Source organism: Pinus tabuliformis, chromosome 1_1 (genome assembly GCF_031772625.1).
Source record: "Pinus tabuliformis cultivar Carrire ecotype Pingquan chromosome 1_1, CPIR1, whole genome shotgun sequence".
NCBI lineage: Eukaryota > Viridiplantae > Streptophyta > Pinopsida > Pinales > Pinaceae > Pinus > Pinus tabuliformis.
In genome coordinates, this window is record NC_142297.1 from 479,345,267 (window position 1) to 479,357,265 (window position 11,999).

Genomic DNA, 11,999 nt, shown 5'->3' on the forward strand with positions numbered 1-11,999 from the left:
TGGAATTTACAAGTTGCATTATTAGGAATATATCTATGGTAATTGTATGTGTATTATACATGGTAGATGATGGCTATTGAAGATGGAAACCCTAAAAGAAAGGTCATTCTTAGGACAAAGGAACCCTGTGATTGCCAAACGTTACATACTACAAATGGAGGTCTAGTAGTAAGTTAGTGCTCTCCTTACACGAGAAATCCATGACAAGATGGATCACCTAAGGGATTGTTTAGTAGAGAAGGGGACATCTAATATTGTGGGTGAGTTAGAAAGTATAATGAAATTAATTATTTCCTATGGAAGCCATTATATGGGATATATGCATATCCATAGAGATAAGTATTAAATAAAAAATACATGAATATATTTGAATAGATGCTTACATCATCGAATTGAGCAATCTTGTGTATAAGATAATTGTTTCTCCATAATTGCTATAATATGTATGCTTGCTTGATTACTAATGTAGGCATATGTTGGAATGTGGAAGTCTAGTGGTATACCAAGATAGTGAATAAGATGGAAGTACAAATGCAATTGAAGAATGAGGAAAATAAGTGTTGTTAATGAGAAGAAAATATTTATGATTGTGATATTCGAAGGGGGTATGATAGAATAGGATAGGTAATTTTTTTTCCTAAGATAGAATTATTTCCATAAAAATGTTCCAATTTTCCTTAGTGGTATCATAGCTCCAATTGGGTTGGCCTAGTATAAAAATAATAAGCACAATAGAGTGTATGGTTGGGTGGAACATTTATCTATCTAAGTTATGTTCGTCTTCAAATTTCAAATAGATAAGTTTTTCCTTTAGTTTGTTTATACAATTGATTAATACAATGCACTTTGTTGGAGTATTTTAGTATTTGAATGTTGAATGTTGAATATTGCTATAGGTTATCTCTTCATAATGGGAAATCAATGTTACAGGTGCTAATGTAATTCTTGTAAATGGAATTTTATATGATGGTACAACATTTTTACTAACTATCATTATCTCTATTTATTTTTGGATGTGAGTGTGCCAGTGAACATCCATAACGTTATAGCTTGTGATGAACATGTTATGTGAATCGATATTTTGGTTATAGGGTACCATTAGGGAATAACGAACTATGGATGGAACATATGATTTATTTGCTAATTTTATGCATGAAACTATAGGCACATATCCTGCCTCATCTACTTAATCATACTCGTTTACTTTGTAATATTTTTTATTAAAATAATAACTCACTTCTTATGCACCAAACTAGAGGTAAAACAAATATAGACCATTTTCAATAATTGTTTTGATTAAAATTAATGTAACAAAAATTTAGATATAAAATATAATTGTGTAAGAGAAAATTCCAAAAGACATAGTTCCTCTATACCCCAAGGTTTTGAAAACTAGGCTATCCATGAAGATTTTTCTTTCTCCAAGTGCTTCTTGAGCATTTTAGATAAAAATCCATATGTATAATGCCTCAAATTCTTATTGAGAGTGATCACGGTGATTTTTTTGTTTGCATGTATGTTTTCATCCATGGGATATGAGGATCAACTCTTTAATTAGAAACTTAACTGCAGTACTTGGAACTAACAACAAATTTGTGACCACATGATCAAATCAGTGTATATGTACATGTTTGTGATTGGATTTCAATCTAGAAGAGAGAATATATATGATTTTTTTGGGGGAGCAAGACAATATTGTAGCTCCAAGGAAAACTCCTTTAACAGTGAAAATTTGACTAAAATATTTGCACACAACATATCTAGAAACCTAGTGGATTTGTAATACACACACACACATAGACCACCTGTAAACTTTCATTGTTTAAATTATATTTTTTACTGTAAAAAATGAGTTCAATGTCTTCAAAAATTACTTGAGAACTTGGATTGTGTAAATTGCATAGCTTAAACTTGCAATTCTAACACACATTTGCTTGATTTCAAGCAAAATTGGCCAAAAACATATTCTTAAAAAAGAGCAACAATGAGACTACTTAAAATGGTTTAGCCATAAATAAATAAATAAATAAATAAATAAATATATATATATATATATATTCAATTTCTTTATATAATGAATATATAGTTATTTTTAATCATATATAATACATGCATATTTAAATATTTTTCTTGAAATATTTTTCTTGAAATATTTTATCTATGGAATATATTTTCCACATTAAAATTATTTTTCTGTTATTAATATATTTTTGAATATTAATTAACTCTCCATATTAAAATATTTTATTTATTAGTAACATTGAATATTTTATTAGTGATTATATATTTTTAAATGTTGCATTTTAATTTGATATTAATAATTGAATAAAATGCATATCTCCTTGAACTTTTTTACTTTTAATTACTCCTCTTACAACATTGAAATATGTTATTATGATAAACATTAAAATAATTAGTCATTTACGCACTCCATATACATATGCATGAGGTTGAGTTTGAAATAAATTATTCAACACGCATATTTAAAAACATTATTTGAGTCATGTACTAGAAATATTTTTAAAGTTTTTTAAGTGACGTACTCAAATATTTTTAGAAAGTATAAGAATTATACAATTGTTGTACGCAAAAGTATAACATTTTTATTATTATATTTAGTTACTTTAATTCTCTATAAAATTGGTATAAGATTATGATAGTTCATATGGATATTTAAATATTTTTAAGAGTAAAACATGTATATTCATTTTTTATAACCCACATTTTCTATTTATAGTGAAAAAATTCACTGAACAAATTGCACACAAAATATTTAATCCCTCTCCAAACCTCTTATATATATATATATACACACACACACACACACACACACACACACACACACACCATGTGTACTTTTTCATTGTTTAAATTATATTTTTGAATGAATAAAATGGATTCAATCACTTCATAAATTACAATGAAAAAAATGGCTAATTTTTCATTGTTTAAATTATATTTTTGAATGAATAAAATGGATTCAATGTCTTCAAAAATTACAATGAAAAAATGACACAAACATTTGCATAGAACATATTTAATCCCTTTAGAAACCTAATAGATTTGTAACTAATATATATATATATATAGAGAGAGAGAGAGAGAGAGAGAGAGAGAGAGAGAGAGAGAGAGAGAGAGAGAGACCACATGTAATTTTTTAATGTCTTCCAAAATGTTAAATCTCTCTCCTCTTCATGGCTACCATATATATGAATAGGATGTCAATGATTGTTGATTTCTATGGGCACCTAGTGAATAAAAATTGCACTGCATTTATGCATATAAAATCACCCAAAATATCTCCTCCATCTTCATCTTGATAATGAAATTTATTTGAAGTAAATCGTTTCATAGTTTCAAATTTATTATTCATTTTATTAAATTCTCATTCTAATATAACCTTTTTCGTTTCAATCTTGAAAGTTTGGATGACAATCCTTGTTTTGATAATACATATATTTTAAATATACCTGGTTATTTTTTTTAATAAGATGTCTTAGACATCCATTCAATTGTGTTCGAGTTGAATTTTTCAAACGGCCAACAACATACTATTCCAAGAATAACAACAACTACTTTATCGAATCCTAGTAGAAACATAATCGATAAAATTTAAAGAATTTTTGCAAAATTTGATTTTTAAGAGAATGTCTTCCAACAAGTTGTGTTCTAGTAGATTTTTTCAACAATTTTAGCAAAATTTGATTTTTAATAGAATGTCTTCCAACAAGATGTGTTCTAGTAGATTTTTTCAAACTTTCAGTACCTTTGTATTCAAATAGTAACAACTACTTTATCATTTCTTCGTAGAAACATAATTTACATAGAGTATATATGATGGAATTTGGGTTGTATTGATTTTGGAATATAAGGGGTTACTTTTTTGGGGGTGTATTGATTTTGGAATATAAGGGATTACTTTTTTGGAATAGAGACGATGGGTGGAAGATGAAAAGCAATAATCAAACATAAATTATTTTAATGAGATTGAACATAAAAAAATCTACTACCTAAATAATATTTGAAAATGACAAGTATATATCAAAAAATTAATAACTATATATACCAAAAATCCATTAAAACACAAACTTACATGTACCATTGTATGTTGATTCTTGACTTATTAATTCAAATTTCACTACTTTGCGAACAAACCTGTACGACGATTCTCAATCTTGACTTCTTAATTCAAATTCTACAACTTTGTGAAAAACCCTCGTATATGATTATGACTAAATAGATGCAAGCTTAGAAGATGGGAAGAGAACTATTCAATCTTTAAAAAGACATGAAAATAAGAGATTTGAACTTTTAAATAAAAATGGATTATTCTTTTGTGACCATTCATTCCAAACTAGAACTCCATAATAGAGGTCTATAAAGGAGACCTAGGGTTTCTGCAATTTCTGGAAATAGAGTGAAGGAATGTGTTGTTAGTTGTCGAAAGAAGTAATAAGGAAGAGATTAAGGTGTTGTGCAAAAGGAGACATTGAAAAAGAACAAAGGGAAGAAAGACTATGTCTTGTGCTTGGAGGGTCTACTTATCAACAATCTAGTGTTTAGTATTTGTCAATTGAAGCTTCAATAAGAGAAATTTGCAAAAGGGTTTTCCTCTATAGGAGAGAGAGGTTTTGCCCTGGTTGAGAGCCAACATCCTATGTTATTGTCTCTTTTGTTTTGGTAATTGTTTGATGAAGTAATAGAACACATACTAATGATAATAAGGGAATATTGTGCTAATAAGAAAAGTAAAAGTACTTCACAAATTTTTATCTTCGGAAGAATCTCACCATAACCTAGATGCCCTAGATTATTCAACACATGTTGAGAAACTCAAGAGTTCCAGTTTAAAAATGCATGAAATGTGAAACATACAAAGGAGTGGAGTGGGGCTTTGACAAAACAAGGATCGAGAACATATTTCTTCATAGCCCAATGGGTGTTCGGAAATGCTTGTTGGTTAAGGAGGCTTCTAGCAAATGATCGTCCATAGAGTCATGAGATGAATATCAGAGTTCCTTATAGATATTTTCCATTTGTATACTCTATGTAATGATTTTCTTGACATATAGTTAAATATATTGAGCAATGCAACAACAACAAGGGTGTTTTTTGACCTGGTGGGGTTTTTCCACCAGATATCCTATGTTTTTATGTGATGTGATAATTTGTGTCTCATTGTGCATGTTTACTTCACATGTTATGGCTCTCATGTGTGGATTCTTGTTGAAGTTTCATGTTCAGATCTATTGCTTATATGTTAGGTTATCAATTGTTTAATATATTGGAGATTTTTTTTTAAAGTTGTGTAATTGTTATTACTACTAATTCAGCCCCTCCTTCTCTGAGTAGTCACCTTGGTTCCAACATAGGGTTGCAGGAAGGGTGACTATTCTGTTTGACCGTGTTGATCTTTAGAAAGCTCATTTTTCTCAAGAAGGATTACTGGAAGAGTTGTCTTAGGGTTTCTATGCAACTGCTGCAGGGTCGAAGTTGCAGAAGAGTTGCAATATTGGAGTTGGTAGCTAAAAGTTGCAATGTGAAGCTGGATAGAGCAAGATCAAGAGAAGGACTTGTTGTAAGGGATGACTTGGTACTTAAACGAGGACTTGGTCTAGGACTTGGGCCTTGTGTTTCATTTGAAGTAAATTCTGTAAGAAGAGGAGAGTTTTCTGGATTTTCCCCTAGATAAGAGCCTAATTTATGTGTCATTTGTTGTTGTTATTGTTTAGTTCTTGAAATTTGTTTGATGAAAATATCTACCTAAAGAAAAATAAGAATATTAACTAAGTTCACAATCAAATATTAAGGTTAAGGAAATTTGGAATTAATGGCTACCACATTGCATTTTCCAACAAGGGGGCAAGGTCTGATGGCCCTAGAAGATTTATGTTGCAAGGATACCATGAATACCATCCCACATAAACTATTCACCTCCTAGTCTTTTCCCTCCAGAAATCCAAATCCAAAATGCAACTATGTGTTCAAGCTATCACCACTAAATATGGAACTTGAAGAGTATCAAATATTTCAAGAAAATGAAATGGAATACAACCCTTCAAAGACTAGATACCATATGATGAAAGCTAGTTGAATTAAGGAAATACAAGTAGAACTCAAATATCTACTCCTCTCGAACCCCTGTACTCCCATGACGATCGTTTGGTGGAACATACAGGGTCTGAATAGCCCCTCCATGAAATACATTCTCCATCATAAGATCCAATGGGATCTCTCGACAATCTTTCTAATCCAAGAAACAAAATTCTCTGGAAAAGACTTTGAATACATAACTAGAAAATTATGGAATAAGGGATACAACATGGCAGTGGACATAGAAGGAGCCTTTGGGGGCTTGGGAAATGCCTAGGACCCCTCTCAAATAAGCATGGAATTTCTTCCCATAAATCCCTCTATCCTCACTGCTTCTTTTCACTTGCTACGCATATATCTACACTACTTCCTTTCCTAGCTCTAGCTCAAAATCAAGACAATGTTGCTTCTCCAAGTAAATATCGTCCCATTACTCTTTTTAATGTTATTTAGAAAATTATAACTAAAGCCATAGCTAACTAGTTGAATCCCATTCTTCCCTCCCTCATCTCTCCTGAGCAATATGGCTATGTGGAAGGTATACAAATCCTAGACAACATAATCCTTCCTCGTGAGGTCATCCACTCCCTAAAAACCCTAAATAATCCTAGAATGCTTATAAATATAGGTATGTCTAAGGCCTTTGACAAGATCTACTGGGACTTTATTGAAAGCACCCTTCAAGCTTCCAGTTTATGCACCCACTTGATTCAGTCGATTATGTCCCTAACCTCCACTTCCTTCTTCTCCATCCTTGTCAACGGCTCCCCCACGAACACCTTCTAACCCTCAAGAGGCATAAGAAAAGGGGATCCTCTCTCCCCATTCCTTTTCATTCTCATGGTAGAATGTCTTGGTAAATCTATCAAAATTCCTCTTCATAAAGACTTGATCAAAGGTCTCACGATTCATGGAAGCATCACCCTCACTCACCAATAATTTATGGATGATATCCTCATCATGCACCACTCCTTTTTTCATGATAGAAAGGAATTAAAAACCATCCTATACCTCTTCTCTGAAGCCTTTGATACCTCCATCACTCTGGCAAAAACCCATTTTTACTTCTTCAATAACCTTACCATCACCTAGAGGAAAATCAAATGCATGCTTCAATTTTATTCAATTTCTCTCCCTTCTCAATCCCTAGGATCCCCCCTCATTGATTCTACCATCAAGCACTCTTCCTGGAAATAAATCCTTAAAAGGCTTATCTCCAAGCTGAGTTGTTGGACATATAGATCCTTAAACATAGCAAGTCTAGTAGACCTCCTAAAATTTATCCTACAAACCATGCTTTTCTATTTGTTTTCTGTCTTAACAGCCCCCAAATAGGTCCTCAATAGTATAAAAAATATCCAACATTCATTCTTTTGGGGAGGAGAAGATTTAAAGAGAAAATGGTCGCTCATGAAATGGGAAATTCTCCTCCTCCCAAAATCAAATGGGGGGCTAGGCTTACATGATCTAGAAGTGCCAATAAGGTTTAGGGTGCCAAAGTCTAGTGGAAATGAATAAAATACAAGACAAAACTATGTGCCCATTTGTGGCACATCCAATATGCAAAGGAGACCCCAAAGAAGGATCTCATTTGCCTCTCCACTCAACCTATGGGATCTCTCATCTGGAATATGGTTAGCACTAATAGATCTTTGGTTCAGATGCACAACTTTTGGGAAATCCATGATGGTAGAATAACCAGATTTTGGAATGACTCATGGTAGAGAATTCTCAGCTTAAGCAACATCATCTCCACTCCACTAAGTCAAGCATCATCCCAAAGCACAGGCTGCAACCTTGTTCATTATTTCTAGACCAGTAATGAGAGTAATGAAGTTCGCACTTAGATTCAAAATATCTTATGTGAAGAGGAAGATTCAAACCCAACAAAACATCCCTTCAACAACCTCTCCATCAAATATCTAGTATGCAGAAAGAGGAACCATATATCCTCTGATGTGGCTACAATAATGTAGGAAGCATCTCAGTCAGGGAGGTTTACCACCTCCTAACCTAGGAAGGATCCTCTAATCTCAATCTGTTTTGGAATGTGCTCTAGCACATGAGCACCTAGCCCAAAGTTTAAACTTTCACTTGGCTTCTCACAAGCATAGAACTCTCACATGGGATAATTCAACGAAAAAGGTTTTCAAGGCCCCTCCTCATGCTATTTATGAAAATCTCAGCAAGAGACCATATATCACCTATTTATCTCCTACACTTATGCCAACAACATATGGAGCAAGCTTGAGCACAACTTCCAAAGATCTGCTCAGGGGGAAGGCATCATCTCCAAAACTATTAAGAACTAGCCAAAAATCTCTTTCCTTAATCCCATCCTCAAGGGCCTCTAGTCTATCACTCTGAGCCTCCTAGCTTAGGAAATATGGAAAGAAAGGAATCAAAGAACCTTTAACAATAAGAAAAAACCTCCTAAGAGCACCTGGTATCTTTTCCACAAGTTCCTTGAGGAAGTCGTACCCCTCACCAAATGGAACACTAAAGAATTCCAAGCCCCACTATCAAAAAAAAAAATCCTTGCCTGGTGGAACCTTAACCGCCCAATGATCCAAGAAGCTCCCCCTACAGGCAACACTAAATACCCCTATCTTGATACCTGCTGATGAGCCCCAAATTGGGTAACTTATTGGGCTCATTTTTCCTAATTGTCCTTCTTCAATCCTCCATTTTTCATAGATTATGCATGTTTTTTAGTATGTTTATGTCATTTGAACGAATAAGGGTGGTCACTCTACCTAGGAGGCTAATACGTGGTTATTTCAGGCTTTTTTGGACAAATGTTGGAGCAAAACCAAGCAATCATGGGCTAGGTGACAACCAAGCTTGAGGTGAGGATTCGTAGGGGGGTTGTCTCTGACATTAAATGGCCCTTCCTCAGGATCTCCACCCTCAACTTTGAGCTCACAGGCCACCAAAACGGATCCTAAAGGCAGCCAAGCAGATTTGGGAAGAGTGACTGTCTACTAGCAGTTGGGATAGCCGAGTCCCTTGAATTTAGGAGGCCTGCTAGGCCCCTCGTAATGTATCAATAAGAAGGCCTCGACCTTAATACTTTAATTTTGGAACTATTATATTTTTTGCACTATAGTGCTGTCACTTTCAACTCATTTTCTTGTAGCCATTGTGGTATAACTTTCTGGTGATGACTATTTTTTTATAATGACAAGCAGCCCTACTTGGTATCAGCTATGAGTTCTTTATAGGAGCCGTATCTCTTAGGGTTGGGCCCAACCTGAGAGCCAAGGCATCCTTTATGTATCGTTATTTCTCCTTTATGTATCGTTGTTTCTCATTTATGTATCATTATTTCTCCTTTATGCATTTGCAAAATCATTTCTGTTAGGTAGATTAAATTGTGCTGATTAACTAGGTCACTGTTGATGGTTAGAAAGGCTTTTGATGTTTAGATTAAGTTGGTAGGATATAAACAGGGAAAAAGCTTCAGAAAAAGGCCAACGAGCACCTTTGGTTTCACCTCTCCCTCATAGGATCAGGGGCTGGGATCAAAGTAACCTTGTTGTCCCAAACAAAAACATTATCTTTGCTTTGCCATGCAATCACTAGTGTACAATTTCATTTGCAGAAGTTGGTTACATGTTCAGATCTTTGAATGCTTCGTTGCATAGTTAATATACATGGTTTCCTTGAAAATAAAGCTTCTGTTCATGTTCTTTGAAAAAAAAAGAGGAAAAAAAAAGAAGCAGGTTTAATCTCTGAAGAATTATTGCAGGTTGCAGGAATACAGTGCAGAAAAGAAGGTTGCCCAAAACAAGGACAGGGGTCTGTACCAAGTTACCAAGCATCCTCACAGACACTCCCTCCATGGGCACTCACTTTTTTCAGGATTTGGACACAATCTGGTCGAGGTTCAACCTCCTACAGGAAGTTTCAGGACTTTGTACAGGAAGTTCTGCATTTCTACAGGAAACATCTTGTAGAGCCTTTGGGCAGGCCAGAATCGATTCTGGAGTGGGATTTGAAGCTTGAAATCTGTTGATGGGGCATGCAGCCACCCTTTTCTTCCATCCACCACTTGTTTCATCTCCTTCCACCGCGATTGCAATAATCTGGTTATGTATTCCTGCACAATCATACAAGAGTTTTGTTTCCTCAGATTAATTTTTTTTTTCCTCCAAGTGACAAATCAAGCATGCAGAGGCTAGCACACTCTACTTGTCAAGGCTCCATCAGGACCTTTCATCTGTGAATGCAACCCTACTTGTTTCAGCATGCATTCCAAGAGGAGAAGCAGCTATAGGATTTCCTCCAAGAATCCTGCAGCAGATGATCCGGCTGGAGCGCATACTATGGAGACACCAGCAACTCAAATTAGATGGAGCCGGCACATGCAGCATTTACAACCAGAGGGTCGGGTCCCAAAGTCTTGCATACAGCATCAGCCAATGAAAAAGGAGCTCCAACACCCGTGCACGAAGCAGTAGTGAGCAAATCCATCATTCCACGTCCCAAAGCCTGCAAAACACGTCCATGGCCACACAGGTAAGTGTCTAACCTTATTCGTTGAATTTCATAGACTATACTCTGAAATTTGCATGACTATGAAATGTGCGGATTGAACAAGTTTGGTGGCTAGTTAACTGGCCACCCATAGCCAGTCGGATGGCCTCGTGGGATTTGAATGAGCCCGGTTATGCCAAAAATACGGGCAGTCGACACGTGGGAAGTGTCCAGTCGGGGAGAATCGACAGTTTGGCAGAAATGGCAGCGGTTAATCGCAGAGAAAGGATTTGGCGGTCAGAGACATGCCGAAGAATGATGGCCATGACGTTGGCTAATGGATCGGCCTGGACAGCTCACCCCGCGAAATGAATTGCGCAGTAATTCAAATTGCTCGGCCAAATAACTCACGATGAACCACTGTCATTTGCACTTGCAACCATTTTGCAATAGAGTACGCGTCCTCCTCCTCTACAGTTTGTTAGCCCAAGCTTCTCGGCCCACTCCAACATCCTTCCGCGTCCCAGACTTGTCCAGAAGCACCGTGACGTCCTCCAGAAGCTGGAAAAGATTTCTACAAGAAGGAGCTCTACAGGAAACCTGGCATAGCAAAGAAACCTGGACTGTCTACGTCGAAGTTGGAAATTCGAAGAGAGGTAGGCCCGAACACACCATTCCCAAGCATGATAGTTGGAAAGGTGGTGAATTCGATGTGCTGGTGTAGGAAAATTAAAATCAAGTCTGTCTGTGAGTCAAAATAGTAGTTTACTTGTGGTTGCATGAAATTTCTTCGTTGGTTTGCGTCCAAGATTTTCTCCATGGGTCCTGAAGAAAATTCCTCCTGTAGAAAAGTTAAAACACTGTCAGGGCTAAATTGTGAAAAAAAGGTGTGAATTTTACACAGTTATATGTATGCTGGGGGGTGGAAATTGAGCTCTGCACTCTATCTAGGGAAACCAAAGTCTTCCTTCTGTACATGAGCAGTCCAGTTTTTAAAACCGGGGAATTGATACAAAGTGACCTGAGGGATACTATCTTCAAAGTTCTGAGGAGGAAACCATACACAGAATTCCCCTTCTGATCAAAGCACAAGCCAAAACAGAGCATTTTTCACCATGCCAGGAGGGTTTATCCAAAAGGAACCCTCAGATTCCAAGAAATTGCGAGAAACTCCTGAGGTGGTAGACCTATTTACCCGTGCAAATTGGATGACGTTCTGTGACAAAATTCAAGGTCACGATGATGAAATAACAGAGGAGTTCCTAAGGTTCCTGAAGCCTAAATCAAAGACACTAGCCACCGTAAATTTCAGAGGGTTGACCCTAAATCTCACCCCACAACTCATTAGCAGAGTCACTGATCTGCCATTGGGGATACCCTGGGATAAAGAGGAAAGGAAATTGGGCCAAAATACCAAAAAGGAATTC